The 12147-nt window shown below is 42.7% G+C and overlaps 1 protein-coding gene across 6 annotated transcripts in view; it reads left to right on the plus strand.

Moving 5' to 3' along the window:
* The window catches only part of MTUS2 (microtubule associated scaffold protein 2), a 283058-nt gene that overhangs the window by 26066 nt on the left and 244845 nt on the right, over positions 1-12147 (plus strand). For 2 of the 6 annotated variants that reach the window (XM_050331269.1, XM_050331268.1), the window contains exon 1: positions 5030-5781. The exons of 2 other annotated variants lie outside the window; for them this stretch is intronic. The gene's annotated coding sequence lies outside the window, so the exon portion shown is untranslated. Of the gene's footprint in view, positions 1-5029; positions 5782-12147 lie in introns of those variants that run through there. 2 more of the 6 variants (XM_050331270.1, XM_050331275.1) reach the window with 2 other exon arrangements.

Raw genomic sequence — 12147 nt, forward strand, 5'->3', positions numbered from 1 at the left:
AGTGGCTTGGGGGGAAAAAAACAACACTCCAAACATCCTCCTGTTCGCTTCCTCCTTCTTCCCCCATCTTTATATGCTGAGCGTGACACTACATAGTGGGGGATATCCCTTTGGTCATCTGGAGTCAGCTGTGCCCCTTCCCAACTCCTTGAGTACCTCTAGCCCACTTGCTTGTGGGGTGGGGTGAGGAGCAGAAAAGGTCTTGATGCTGTGTAAACCCTGCTCAGCAGTATCTAAAACATCCCTGAATTATCAACACTTTATTTTTTCCAGCACAAATCCAAAACACAGATCCTTAGCAGCTACTGTGAAGAAAATTAACTATAACCCAGCCCAAACCAGCATATCCTGACACACAAGTTCTTTGTAGATAAAGAAAGCATTTTAGGTTTTTATTCCTAGTGTTGTTGCATCTGTTCTTGTGAGCTGCTTCAGTTCATGGTGTTGGTTTTGTGTGTGATTTCATACTTAAATGGTTCTTGGGAACATCCCTTTTTTGTTACAACAGTGTTTGTAAATAAACAAGGTTTGTATGGGCGTTTTTTGTCTGTTGCTGACTTGACTGATGAGGAGTGCTGGTATCTGTCGCTAGTTTATTTCCTAGGGGCAAACTGGGTATCCTCACTTTTGCTGACTCAGTGGTCTAGGGCAAGACTGATGTATGTGATAGTTCAGGTGGAAGAGTGTCCTCCTAAAACTATACTGGCAAATAAGCTGTATGTGTATGGTTGCCTATAGGGATATTCCAAATCAGTTTTCAAAAGTGTTTATTACTTGTAGAAAAAAGAGCTTAAGACAGTTTTTCACTTGGTGCTGGTGAAGAAGATCAGACATCCAAGGCAGGTTTTTAGATGTGAAAGTAGTCAGCAGCCAAATCCCAGTAAAATGATAAACAGATATTTAAGACTTCTTTGCAAATAAAATAGTTTGTTCAACAGCTTTGAAATTTTAAAATGGAACACTAAGTTGTCTTAATCATATATCTTAAAAACTGGACTGCAGTTCACTTTTAATTCAACAATTGTAGATGTTAAATCTCAGATTAATATTATGTAGCAGGGAGGCATATTGTGTTTGCTATGTGGTATTTTTTAACCAGAAATAGCTCCAAATAACGTAAATTCAGTTCAAAGAAGCCCATCTGTTACTGCTCTTGTTTTCTTGCCCATCATTTAAATGGTAAACATCAAACTGTAAACATTTCAACTGTGTTCTCCCTTTGACAAAGAAAACGTGGTAACTGTTCACCTTATTGTGAAAGTAGTTCAAAACACTCACAAAGGCAGGTATTAATTTATCAGCTGCTTGATGCAAAATAATTATTTTAATCAACTGCCAAAAAATTCCCCACCTAGTTTCTGATCACCTTTACCTTCTTTTCAAACATACTTCTCCATTAATTTGAAATAAGGTAACTTTAGCTGATAGGAATATTTTAAAAATGAACAGTTTGCACCCTGTAAATTTTTCAGACACACTTTTTATTTTAATGGTCCACATATACTTTGTTTAATGAGTTTGAAAAGCTTTAGTTTAAACTTCAGTGGGTGCTCTAGGACTACTGAAACACTGTCATGCAACATTGATTCTTGTCTAACAAGACAACATAATCAGAAAAATGTGCAGTAATTTTTATAGCAATGTTTTCCTTCATTGAAAACACACATAAATGTGCCTGAAGACTGTTTCTGGGCACAAATTGTTTAAAGCTTGCCCTTGCTGTTGCTTCTGTTTGCATAAAATTTAAGTTTTTTCCTTGTATCTCTGCTATCATTTGTAAGTTTTATCTTTCCGAACCTAATATTTTCCTTTTTCAGCCTTATCTCAAAAGCTATTTATTTTAGGTTCTTGAGTTTTCTTACCATGACAAACACACTATTTTTACTGATTTTCTAGAGTAGTCAAGACAAATGAAGTGGGATGAAAAAATAATAGGTTTTGTCTGAACAACCACGGTATTATGTTAAGCTGCAAGTTTGTCTCTGTTAACAAAGAGCACTGCCAGGCCCTGAGGAAAGCCTGTCTGCCTGCATTGGGGAACTGCTGGAGTGGTCCCTGGCCCAAATTTGACCCCTGCCAGCTAGCTTTCTCCCAGTGGGTTCCCAGGCCTGTTTTGAGAGTTAGAGGGTCAGGACGTGTCTCCCAGTAGGCTGTCTGCATCCAGTCACCCATTTCAGTCCTGTCTTGGAAGGTGGTCTCATTCCTGGGAAGCTACCTAGGAATTTAATAAGATGGTTGTAGCCTACAAGGTTTCCTCAAGCAACCTGAGCTAGCGGTGCTGGCAGCTGGTGTGCAAGGCAGCAGCTCTAGTGTAATAGCAGTGTTTGATCCTAGATCTGTATGTGCCTCCTTCCTAGGTAAATGTAGTGGTGACATGGGACGTGAAGAGTGCTGTGGTGGCATGGCTCCTGTCTGCCTTGCCACTGGCACTGTGCTAGGGGCCTCTTGTCCCCTTGCTCTCAGGAATGTCCCCCACCTCGTGCTGGACACATGACCATGGTTCAATGGGTGAAGTAATGCACCACTGGAGCAGCTCTGCAGCAGTTACAAGGGAGTAAACCCTGAGGGAATTGGAACATATATCAGAACGTGACATTTTTAGGCTCAGGAGATTAACAGAATCCCCTAAGTTGGAAGGGACTCACAAGGGTCGTCGAGTCAAACCTCCAGCCCTGCACAGGTCACACCATGTGCCTGAGAGTATCATCCAAACACTTATTGAACTCTGTCAGGCTTGGTGCTGTGACCACTTCCCTGGGGAGCCTGTTCCAGCACCCAGCCACCCTCTGGGTGAAGAGTAATATCCAACCTAAACCTGCCCTGAAACAACTTCAGGCCATTCCCTTTGGTCCTGTCACTGGTCACCAGAGAGAAGAGATCAGTGCCTGCCCCTCCTCTTCCCCTCACAAGGAAGTTGTAACTGCAGTGAGGTCTCCTCTTCTCTGGGCTGACTAGACCACGTGACCTCAGCCACTCCTCATACGGCTTCCCCTCAAGGCCCTTCACCATCTTCACTGCCCTACTTTAGACGCTCTCTAAGAGCTAAATATCTTATATTGTAGTGCCCTAAACTGCACACAATATTCCAGATGAGGCTGCACCAGAGCAGAGCAGGACAATCCCCTCCCTTGACCAGCTGGCGATGCTTTCCCTGATGCTCCTCAGGACACGGTTGGCCCTCCTGGCTGCCAGGGCACTGCTGACTCATATTCAACTTGCTGTTGACCAGGACTCCCTGGTCCCTTTCTGCAGCACTGATTTCCAGCATCTCATTCCCCAATTTGTACGAACATTTGGGGTTGTGCCATCCCAGGTGCAGAATCCAGCACTTCTCCTTGTTGATCTTCACATGGTTGGTGATTGCCCAGTCTCCTAATTTGTCAAGATCTCTCTGCAGGGCCTCTCTGCCTTTGAGGGAGGCAACAGATAGCTACTCCCAGTTTTATATTGTCTGCAAACTTGCTTTGTATCCCTTCCAGTCCTGTGTCCAGGTAATTTATGAAAATGTTGAAGAGCACAGGGCCCAAGATGGAGCCCTGTAGAATCCCACTAGATTGTCAGTCTGATGTTACCCCATCCACTTGACCCAGTTACTACCCACCTCACGATCTGTTCATCTAGCTGCATGCTGGACATTTTGTCCAGAAGAACCCTGTGAGAGACAGAATTGAAAGCTTTACTGAAATCCAAAAAGATTAAATCAACTGGCTTTCCTTGATCAGCTACGAGGGTTACCTTGTCATAGAAGAAAATCAGGTCTGGTAAGCAGGACATTCCTCTCATGAAGCCGTGACTGATGACTGCATTGTCTTTCAATACCTCCCAGAATAATCTTCTCCATAACTTTACCAGGCACTGAAATGATACTGACAGATCTGTAATTTTCAGGTTCTTCTTGCCCTTCTTGAAAACTGGAACAACATTCACCAACTTCCAGTCTGCTAGGAACTCTCTGGATTACCAGGACCACTCAAAAATTGAGAGAGGTTTTGTGATGACAGCAGCCAGCTCTTTGAGGATTCTGGGATTAATCCCATCAGACCCCATAGATTTGGACTGATCCAGTGGGAGCAGCAGATCCTGCACAATTTCATTTAAAATGGGGTTAATGTTGGTTTGTGATTTACTTTTCCTCACTTTTTTCCCAGTGTTTTTCTAAGCACTGAGTTTTTCATTTGTGTCTCAGATCATTCTTCTCCTCACATCTCTTTCTTCCCATGCCTGTTCCCTCCTTCTGTTGTGCTCCCATATGCCTGGCTGTATGCCCTGCTCATGAATTCTGCTTTATCACATAATTTCACTTGTCTGTGACTGAGTCCAGGTCTTCTGTGGTCTGTCTCCTCTCAGGTGCACACCATGTTATGCCACCACCACTTTTGCTTCCCACTAGTGAAACCACAGCAGTGATGCTCCCCTCCCTTTACTTAGCTTCATATCTTTTTTTGCACCTTTTTTTTCAGACTGAGTCTGCTTTTCCAGACTGCCACCTCTAACTGAGCTCAGAGTGTCCTTCCCTGTCTCAACCCTTTTCAAGCCTTGGGGTTCTCAGCGTTGTCTCATTATACTGACAGCCAAAGATCTGTGTTCCTTGGGATCTGTGTCCCTTGTGGGATTGATACTGCACAGAATAGAGGAGGCACTTGCTAATCTTTTCCTGCTCAATTAGCTTTATAAAGCAAGATTTTTAATCCTTCTTGTTTCCCAGTGCAGGTACAGTCAAGTGAGACTATTCTCCAATTTTAGAAGAAAATCAGACTTTATTCCCATACAGAGAGAGAGAGGGAAACAAAGGGTTATTAAATGGTGGCAGCTGGGTAAAACTCTTACATTTAACTGTTTTGTATTTTTGCAGCTGGGTTGTGTAAGTGCCAGGTGACACCTCTCTGCTTGTCTCTTTGTGGGCTGGCAAGAGCAGTAGGGAGAACTGTGTGAGGCTGCTCATGGGGGAGAGATGAGGTGGCTGCCCAGATACTTCAGGTCGATGCATCGGCAGTATTTTCTGAGCCATAGTTACTGGATTTTCCTGCTGGCGCAGGGGGATCTGTGAGCTGCAGCTTCTTGGCAGGATTCTGGGAACAGCACCAAAACTGCCGAGAGGCAGCAAGCAGGTTTTGTGCTCTGAGTCAGAAGCAGGCTGAGAAGATGCAGCCCTCAAAGCACAAACCCAAGATGGGGAAGCGAATCTGTACGAAGGGGATATTTCCAGTGTGAAGTTCAGAGCTTGGGGGGACCCTCTGCTACCAGCACTCTTGGTGAGTCTGCGGGTCAGCTGCTGGTTTTGGTGCAATCACGGGAGAAGGGAGATTGCTGCTTTTCACCACTGCTACCCCGAGCCAGCTCATCCTTCTAGCTATTTCTGTCTATGCTTATCTATAGCATCATCCCCCTTGTGCCTGTGTACCTGCCAAGCATTCAAAACAGGCACTGCTGTGGCAGCCTCCTTTCTCTCCAGCCTGGAGGATAAATGACTGGATTGCTTTTTTTTAATTGTTTTTCTGCGTCAAGAATTTATGGTGGGAAAGCTAAGCTGGAGAAACACTTTCAGGAGTGGGTGGCCAGGCTGGTAGATCCCTGCTTGTTCTTAGTCCCTAGGGAGGTCCTGTAGTCTGGCCCTAGCCAGGCTCACTAGCTGCCCTGGACATTGGTGCTCCCTTTGAAGGCAATGGTTTCCTGGAGTGAGATGTGGTCTCGGGTAAAAACAGACAATGTTTGGATGCGAGAGAGAAGACCTGGATCTGACTTGCCTGCAAGGGGACCCAGAACAGAAAGCTGAGTGCTTGGGTAAGTTCACAGTAGCTGGCTTGTCCAGTGCAGAACACTGTACTCTTGTTTATTATAGTCTTAGTTACCCAGTGTAAAAATAACATTATCAGAAATTCTAATATGTATATACTATATGCTGTCTGTATGCTATGTGTGTTTTATTTAGTTTGGGCTGTGAAATAGACTGCTCTCTGTGTTTACTACACCTTACTGTGGCTTGTGACGTTGTTCCCAGCTGGGAATTTCAGTGTTTGCATCTGGAGTTGTGCAAATACACGCAGGTGTGCAAAACTTATATCCTGCTTTTGCATCTCTGTTGCAGCACTGGTTTGGGCCAGTAAATTTCACTTGGATTGGAAAATTAGCATTACAGCATGTCTTCTGCCACTTCAGTGTATGACTTCAGAGGCACTGGAGCATAGATAATATGTGTATTTGTAACATACTGCTTCGGATCCTTAAAATGAAAGGTGTAGACATAATGGGATACAGTTTCAAATCAAAAGTGGCTTTATTGGAGAGGTACGGAAAGAGATTGAATAATCAGAATGTTCTTCTTTTATATAATCCAGTTTTAAATAGAGAATTTCAGTGTGAGGCTGTCAGGGCTCCTGTTTTCTTCTGTCCTTCCACTGACTGAAATTGTTGTCGTAAAATTTTAAATACAACATGGTTTCAGACATCCTATATCTATATTTTTGTCAAATCTGTAATTAAATATGAATTCTTATGACAGTATGTACAGCAGAAGTTGCTTTGATGAGTAAGAAACACTGAAGTATGTGGAGGATCTGAATATATAAATTAATATGTTTCTTACGCTGTTTGTAAAATACCTCTGTGCTATAGGGAACCCCTGATTTACAACATGTAACTTCAAAAAAAAGTTTTTCACGTTTCTGCAATAACATAAAGATATCTATAGGTGATTAATAGTGATTGTTTGAGGTGAGATTGCTTTGCCCTGCCAGCTGTGATCTATATGATATTTCTGGATAGAGGTGTTTGGCCAGCTTTTTGGCTTAGTTTCTTACTGAACTATGAAGTTAAACCTGGCAGATCCAAGGAAGAATGTGTCTTACCCTGATTGTTGAAAATTATCCACCTTTACTTGTATGAGTCAGGCAGGTTTCAATATATATGTATATTAGGGGTTTTAAAATCTGTAAGTAACAAAGTTCTATTCTTTTCTCAACCTATAAGTACAAGTAACTAGTACCCAGCCCTTGTCATAAGTTGGTGAGAAAGTCCTTTAAAAATGGGATTGCTGTCACTGCACTGCTGCATGCATTCAGGAATGACAGCACAAGAGGTGGGAGTAATTTTGTCTCATTTTTACCATCTAAAGTTAAACTGGTCATTCAGGCTCACACCACTTCAAAGGGAGAGGTGCTCAGTTCATTACACTCTGGAGCAGCTTTGTTCTCTTTGAGTACATGATGTCTGTGCAGTTAAATAGCTTAATTCTCCTGTTCAGTCCCAGGTCCTTGTCTCCCAGATTTCATAGGCTGAGTTCTTTGCTTCAAACACTTGTCTTTTGGAGACATCTAATTATTTCTGCCTGAGAAAGATCCCATTTTAGTTTTCAGGACAGCTTACTGAGGGGGCTGACACGGGAGGATTGAAGGGTGACACCGCACCATGTCTGGTTCCCCACATCGTAAACGTCCTCCAGTGCTGTCCCAGTAGAAGGGTTACCAAAAGCACCATCCTGCCCATGCCTTGCTGCAAGACATGCAGTACACACTTCATGCAGTTAAACGCTGCTCTGGTGTGCTGTGACACAGACCTCGCTTTGTATCAGACAGTTTTGAATGGAGAAAATGATCACTTGCCACAAGGCACATTGACGTGTGGGCAAAGGGCTTAGTGTATGGGTGTGACTAGGTGGGTGTAGGGGTGACTGTGCATGGGTGCTTTGGGAACGAGAGGCGTGTCTGTGGTGTGTCTTTGGCAGGATAGACACTGTCCTGCTGTCCTGTTGGCCAGGGAAGTGCTTACCTGCTGAGCTGGGTTAGATGCATTTCAGGCAACTGACAGATGGAGCAGATCTCACCTGACGTGACTTACACAAGGGCACTCAGCAGGTGGGTACCAAAGCTGGATACAAAAGCCAGGCCCATGTGCTACCCTTTAGGACACCCCACCTCCCCAGCAACCAAACAACCCCTCCCACACAGATTTGTGAAATGTCTGGGTTAAACACTGCTGTCCTCACACCCCACATGAAGTGGGTCTGGCTGGGCAGTGCTCAGAAATGTGGCTGTGTGAGGATGTGAAATCATCCATGTCTGCAGGATGAGAGGAAAAAAATACAGGAAAAAATTGTTCTTTTCCTACATTTTCCAAAACATCATAGCTAAGATCCTGTTGTGCAGCAAGGGCAGCAGGTGCCTGGCTCTGTCAGAATGGTCATGGTGGCCTTAACTGATCCTTTACAAGCCACTAAACCACGCAACATTTGGGAACACTGCTGCAGTGTGCTCCTTTGCATTCTAGTTCCTATGGAAACATGCTGTAAGAATGTCTAAAATAAGTACAGTGCTTTGAAACTATTATTATTTTGATCTTTCCTTTCCTCTGAAAATCTCCTTTATCACCTTTCTGGATGAATTTTTAATCCATTGAAAAGGTTGTTGTCATTATCTGGCAATAGTGTGCTACCCAGCTTGCCCAGTTATCTGCATCCTGGGATCTGACGGATTGAGATCAGTGCTCCCTTCCCCCATCCTTCCCCCTCAGTGGGGTGGCAGGATGTGGTGCAAGTGTTGAACATGCATACATGTATGTGTGTGTGTATCTGTATACACTGAAGGCGGCCTGGCTCCCTTTTTTCACCATGTATTAAATAAGACAGTGTTGTTTGACACAACAAGAAGCTTATTTCCAGCTCTTTTAGGATCCATGGCATAGTATTGCCTGGGAGGGAGTGCTGGAGGTCACCTAATCCAGCTGCCAGTTGGAGCAGACCCCTCTACGTTGTTGGTGTGGGAGATGGTTGTGAGCCAGATGGAGACATCCTGCAGGTCCCCTCTTCCCTGTGGGAGGGTCAGTGCTGGAGCAGGTTATGGGCTGTTTAGGACAGCTCTTGCAAAGGAAACTACTTGTTCTCTCCAAAAGGATGCTCATGCTGGTAGCTGAAAACAGGACTGTGTATTTAAAGCACTATCCTCCCAGTGCTCCTGTGGTTTTCTTGTAAAGCTTTCAGCTGCCTTACAGCAGCAGTCTCCCTGACCTTAGTAGTATCTGAGATTTTCAAATAGCCATGTCCCACTTTCAAAAACTACTTTTGATGAGAGAGCTTTAGGAGAGCTAGGGCTAATCATATAAAGGGCTAAAAAGCCTTTTTTAAAGCTAGGTGCTAATTTTTGTTCATTTTCATGCTTCTGGTGTCTTGCAATACCATGCCTCAGTGCTAGATACCAGTAGAAGAGCTAGTGATGCATGTTTGGCATTCAAGGGGGAAGCAGGCATTTAAACTCAGAAAAGTAATTCACAGGAATTTCTTGGCAGTGCCAAAACCCTTTGACACCCCTGTATGCTGGATACATATATCCCTCAGTATCTGGATTCCCAGAGCATCTTCTGGTTTGGGGATCTATGCAGGTGGTGTTTCTGTACAGCCCTGCTTCACCCCAAGAGTGGAGGTAACAGCAAAAGCAGGTTTGAAATAAAAGGGAGTTGACACTGGAGCAATATTTTTTATAGCTGTACATCCTAGACAAAATAAATTACAGAATTATGAAGATACGGATCTAGCTCACATTCTGCTTTAACATTAAACTAAGTCTTAGCTGTTTGAGAAGTGTGGGCATCTGTTTGAATCCCATTCCAAATCATCAGGCCAAATTCTACTCACAGGGTTAAATCTGCAGAGCCAGTGAGCAGCTGCTGTGTAATTATGCACCCTGCTTTATGTGGTTGAATGCTTAGTCTTTGCATGATGTTTTATGTGTTTATAGTAACTGTAGTAGCAACACCAAATCTGTTTTATTTTGGTGCAACACTGAAGGCCAGTAGAAGAAACATGAGTCTAATCATAATGGACTGAATAAAACTTTATAGACTGTTTTCAGGGTTGCTATCATTGTGGAGTTAAAACATTCATTAACCAAGCAGACAAATTGAAGTGAAAATGTTGGTCCAAAAAAAACTAATGTTGTGAAGATGGCATTTGCATTTCATATCTGCAAAGATCCCCTCTTACTAGAATGACAAGCATTGGGTCCAGCACTGAAGCGAATACCAAGAGAGATGAGAATCATGAACTATGGAACAGCAGTGGTTTATAAAGAGAAATTGCTCTGTTTTAATGTGGATATGCAAGGGCTCTATTTGAACTGCTTTGGAGCTGGGCCACTGTAGATGTAACCTTTCTAACCCACTTGATGAGTTTGTCTGTATGCACAGTGTGTAGGTCATTCACATTTATTCTGAGTAGCCCAGAAAAGAATGCAGTAAGACTTCAAAATACGTTGCATTTCAACCCTTTCATTGTAGCAGATTTCTCTTTCCTACTCTTCCTTGTTCATCTATACTTTCTATGCTGGCAGAAAAACCCAATAAGATATCACCTAATGGGCATGGATAGCTGATAAATGAAATGCTAAATAAACAGCTGCGATGGTGAAAGAGTAAGACATAGCTGGAGGTGCCCTGCAAGTATGAGGGACAGGATCTGTGAAACAGAGAATTATCTACTCATTTAACTAAATCATTGTAAATTTGTTTAGCAGTCATGAGAATTTTGGAATTATCTTCCATTTGAGAAGGGCAATATTGCAATAATTTAAAAGAATTATTCTGGCATATTCCATTAGATAATATAAATCTGACCCATAGTAAATTAATTGTTAAACTCTCTTAAGAGAAAAATAAGTTATCTTGAAGGTAATGAACTCGTGAGGAATGTACATGTGGTTCAAAAAAGGAAAATCGCAGAATCTAAAAGTGATTTTTACAGGTGGCATTATTAATTTTGTATAGAAACATAAATTCTTGTATAGAAACATAAATTGGTTTGTGTTGGAAGGAACCTTAAAGATCAACTAGTTCCAACCCTCCTGCCATGGGCAGGAACACCTTCTACCTTAGCCATCTAGTCTTGCCTCCCACACCAATTAAATTTTCTTGGGCCCAAGTGATATCAGACATACCGAATGTGGCATAAATGGTAATGATAGAAAGTCATACTTTAAATTGGGATGTAGTGTCCACTGAGTTTCCATAGGAATTCACATTCAGTCTGGTTTGTGAATACAAAAATCAATTGAATTTAAAAGTAGTACTGGACTGGGAAGCATTGCAAGCTCTGCTGAGAACAGAGAGAATTTTATAGCTGGTAAACTAGAAGTACTAGATTTTCTATCTGCAAGGCTCAAATAAGACAAATGTAAACACACAGATCTATGGAAATGATCTGAAAATGGGTAAACAGCAGTACTAAGAAGAGGTTCAAGTTGTCAGCCTGTAATCAGTGTCTCAATACTGGATAAGGATTAACTCCTTGACTGTGCTAGACAGAGCATGACACTAGCAAACAGCACTGTTTATTCAAGAACCTCAGGAAAGGAGCAACCAAAACCTTGCTTTTCTTCTGGCCCAAGTGCCCCTGGAGCCCTGCTGGTACTGAAGGCTCATTGAAAGATGGTGTTTGGCCTGTCACCACAGTGAGCTGCCATGCATGCGTCCACCTGCACCGACTTGCTTTGTGCTGCACCTAACACCCATCCCAGTGTTCAGTCCTAGCTCCTGCTGGAACTCAACAAAGATAGAAATGGAATTAAGCACAAGAAAAGTGGATAGGCAGCCATAATATGTGCAGGCAGAAGGGTACCACCGTGGAGTCCTGTTAAAGGGGGAGGAAACAGCAGAAAAGTAAAGGGAAACAGCCCCTTCTCAGAGCCACCCTCACTGAAACACAAGTCCCTTATGCCACATTAGTTAAACTGGGTAAGCAGAGTGACAGCAATCAATATAGGTTTTGATGCCAGAATTAATTTTTGCCAATCAATACACTTTGCCTAATCAAATATCTATATGCCTTCATGGATTTAAACTTCTGTATTTAATTTATCTGCCCCTGATTAGGATCAGAGTCAGGATGAGTTATTATAATTTCCACTTTAACTTTGATTCAGTGTTCTCTCCGTTAAAAATGATATACGTTTTCATAGAATCATAGAATATATTGAATTGCAAAGGACCCATCAGGATCATTGAGTCCAGCTCCTGGCCCTGCACTGGACAGCCCAAGAATCACATCATATATGTTTTGTTGTCTTAGAAAATGCTTTTGCACATACCTCATGTGTGTCTTTTTGTGAATCCTTTCCCAGCCACAAGGAGCATAGGTTTTCATAGATGCCCTGAGGAATTACATTT

The sequence above is a fragment of the Myiozetetes cayanensis genome, unplaced genomic scaffold (assembly GCF_022539395.1).
Source record: "Myiozetetes cayanensis isolate MyiCay16 unplaced genomic scaffold, myiCay2020 scf5-8, whole genome shotgun sequence".
Classification (NCBI taxonomy): domain Eukaryota; kingdom Metazoa; phylum Chordata; class Aves; order Passeriformes; family Tyrannidae; genus Myiozetetes; species Myiozetetes cayanensis.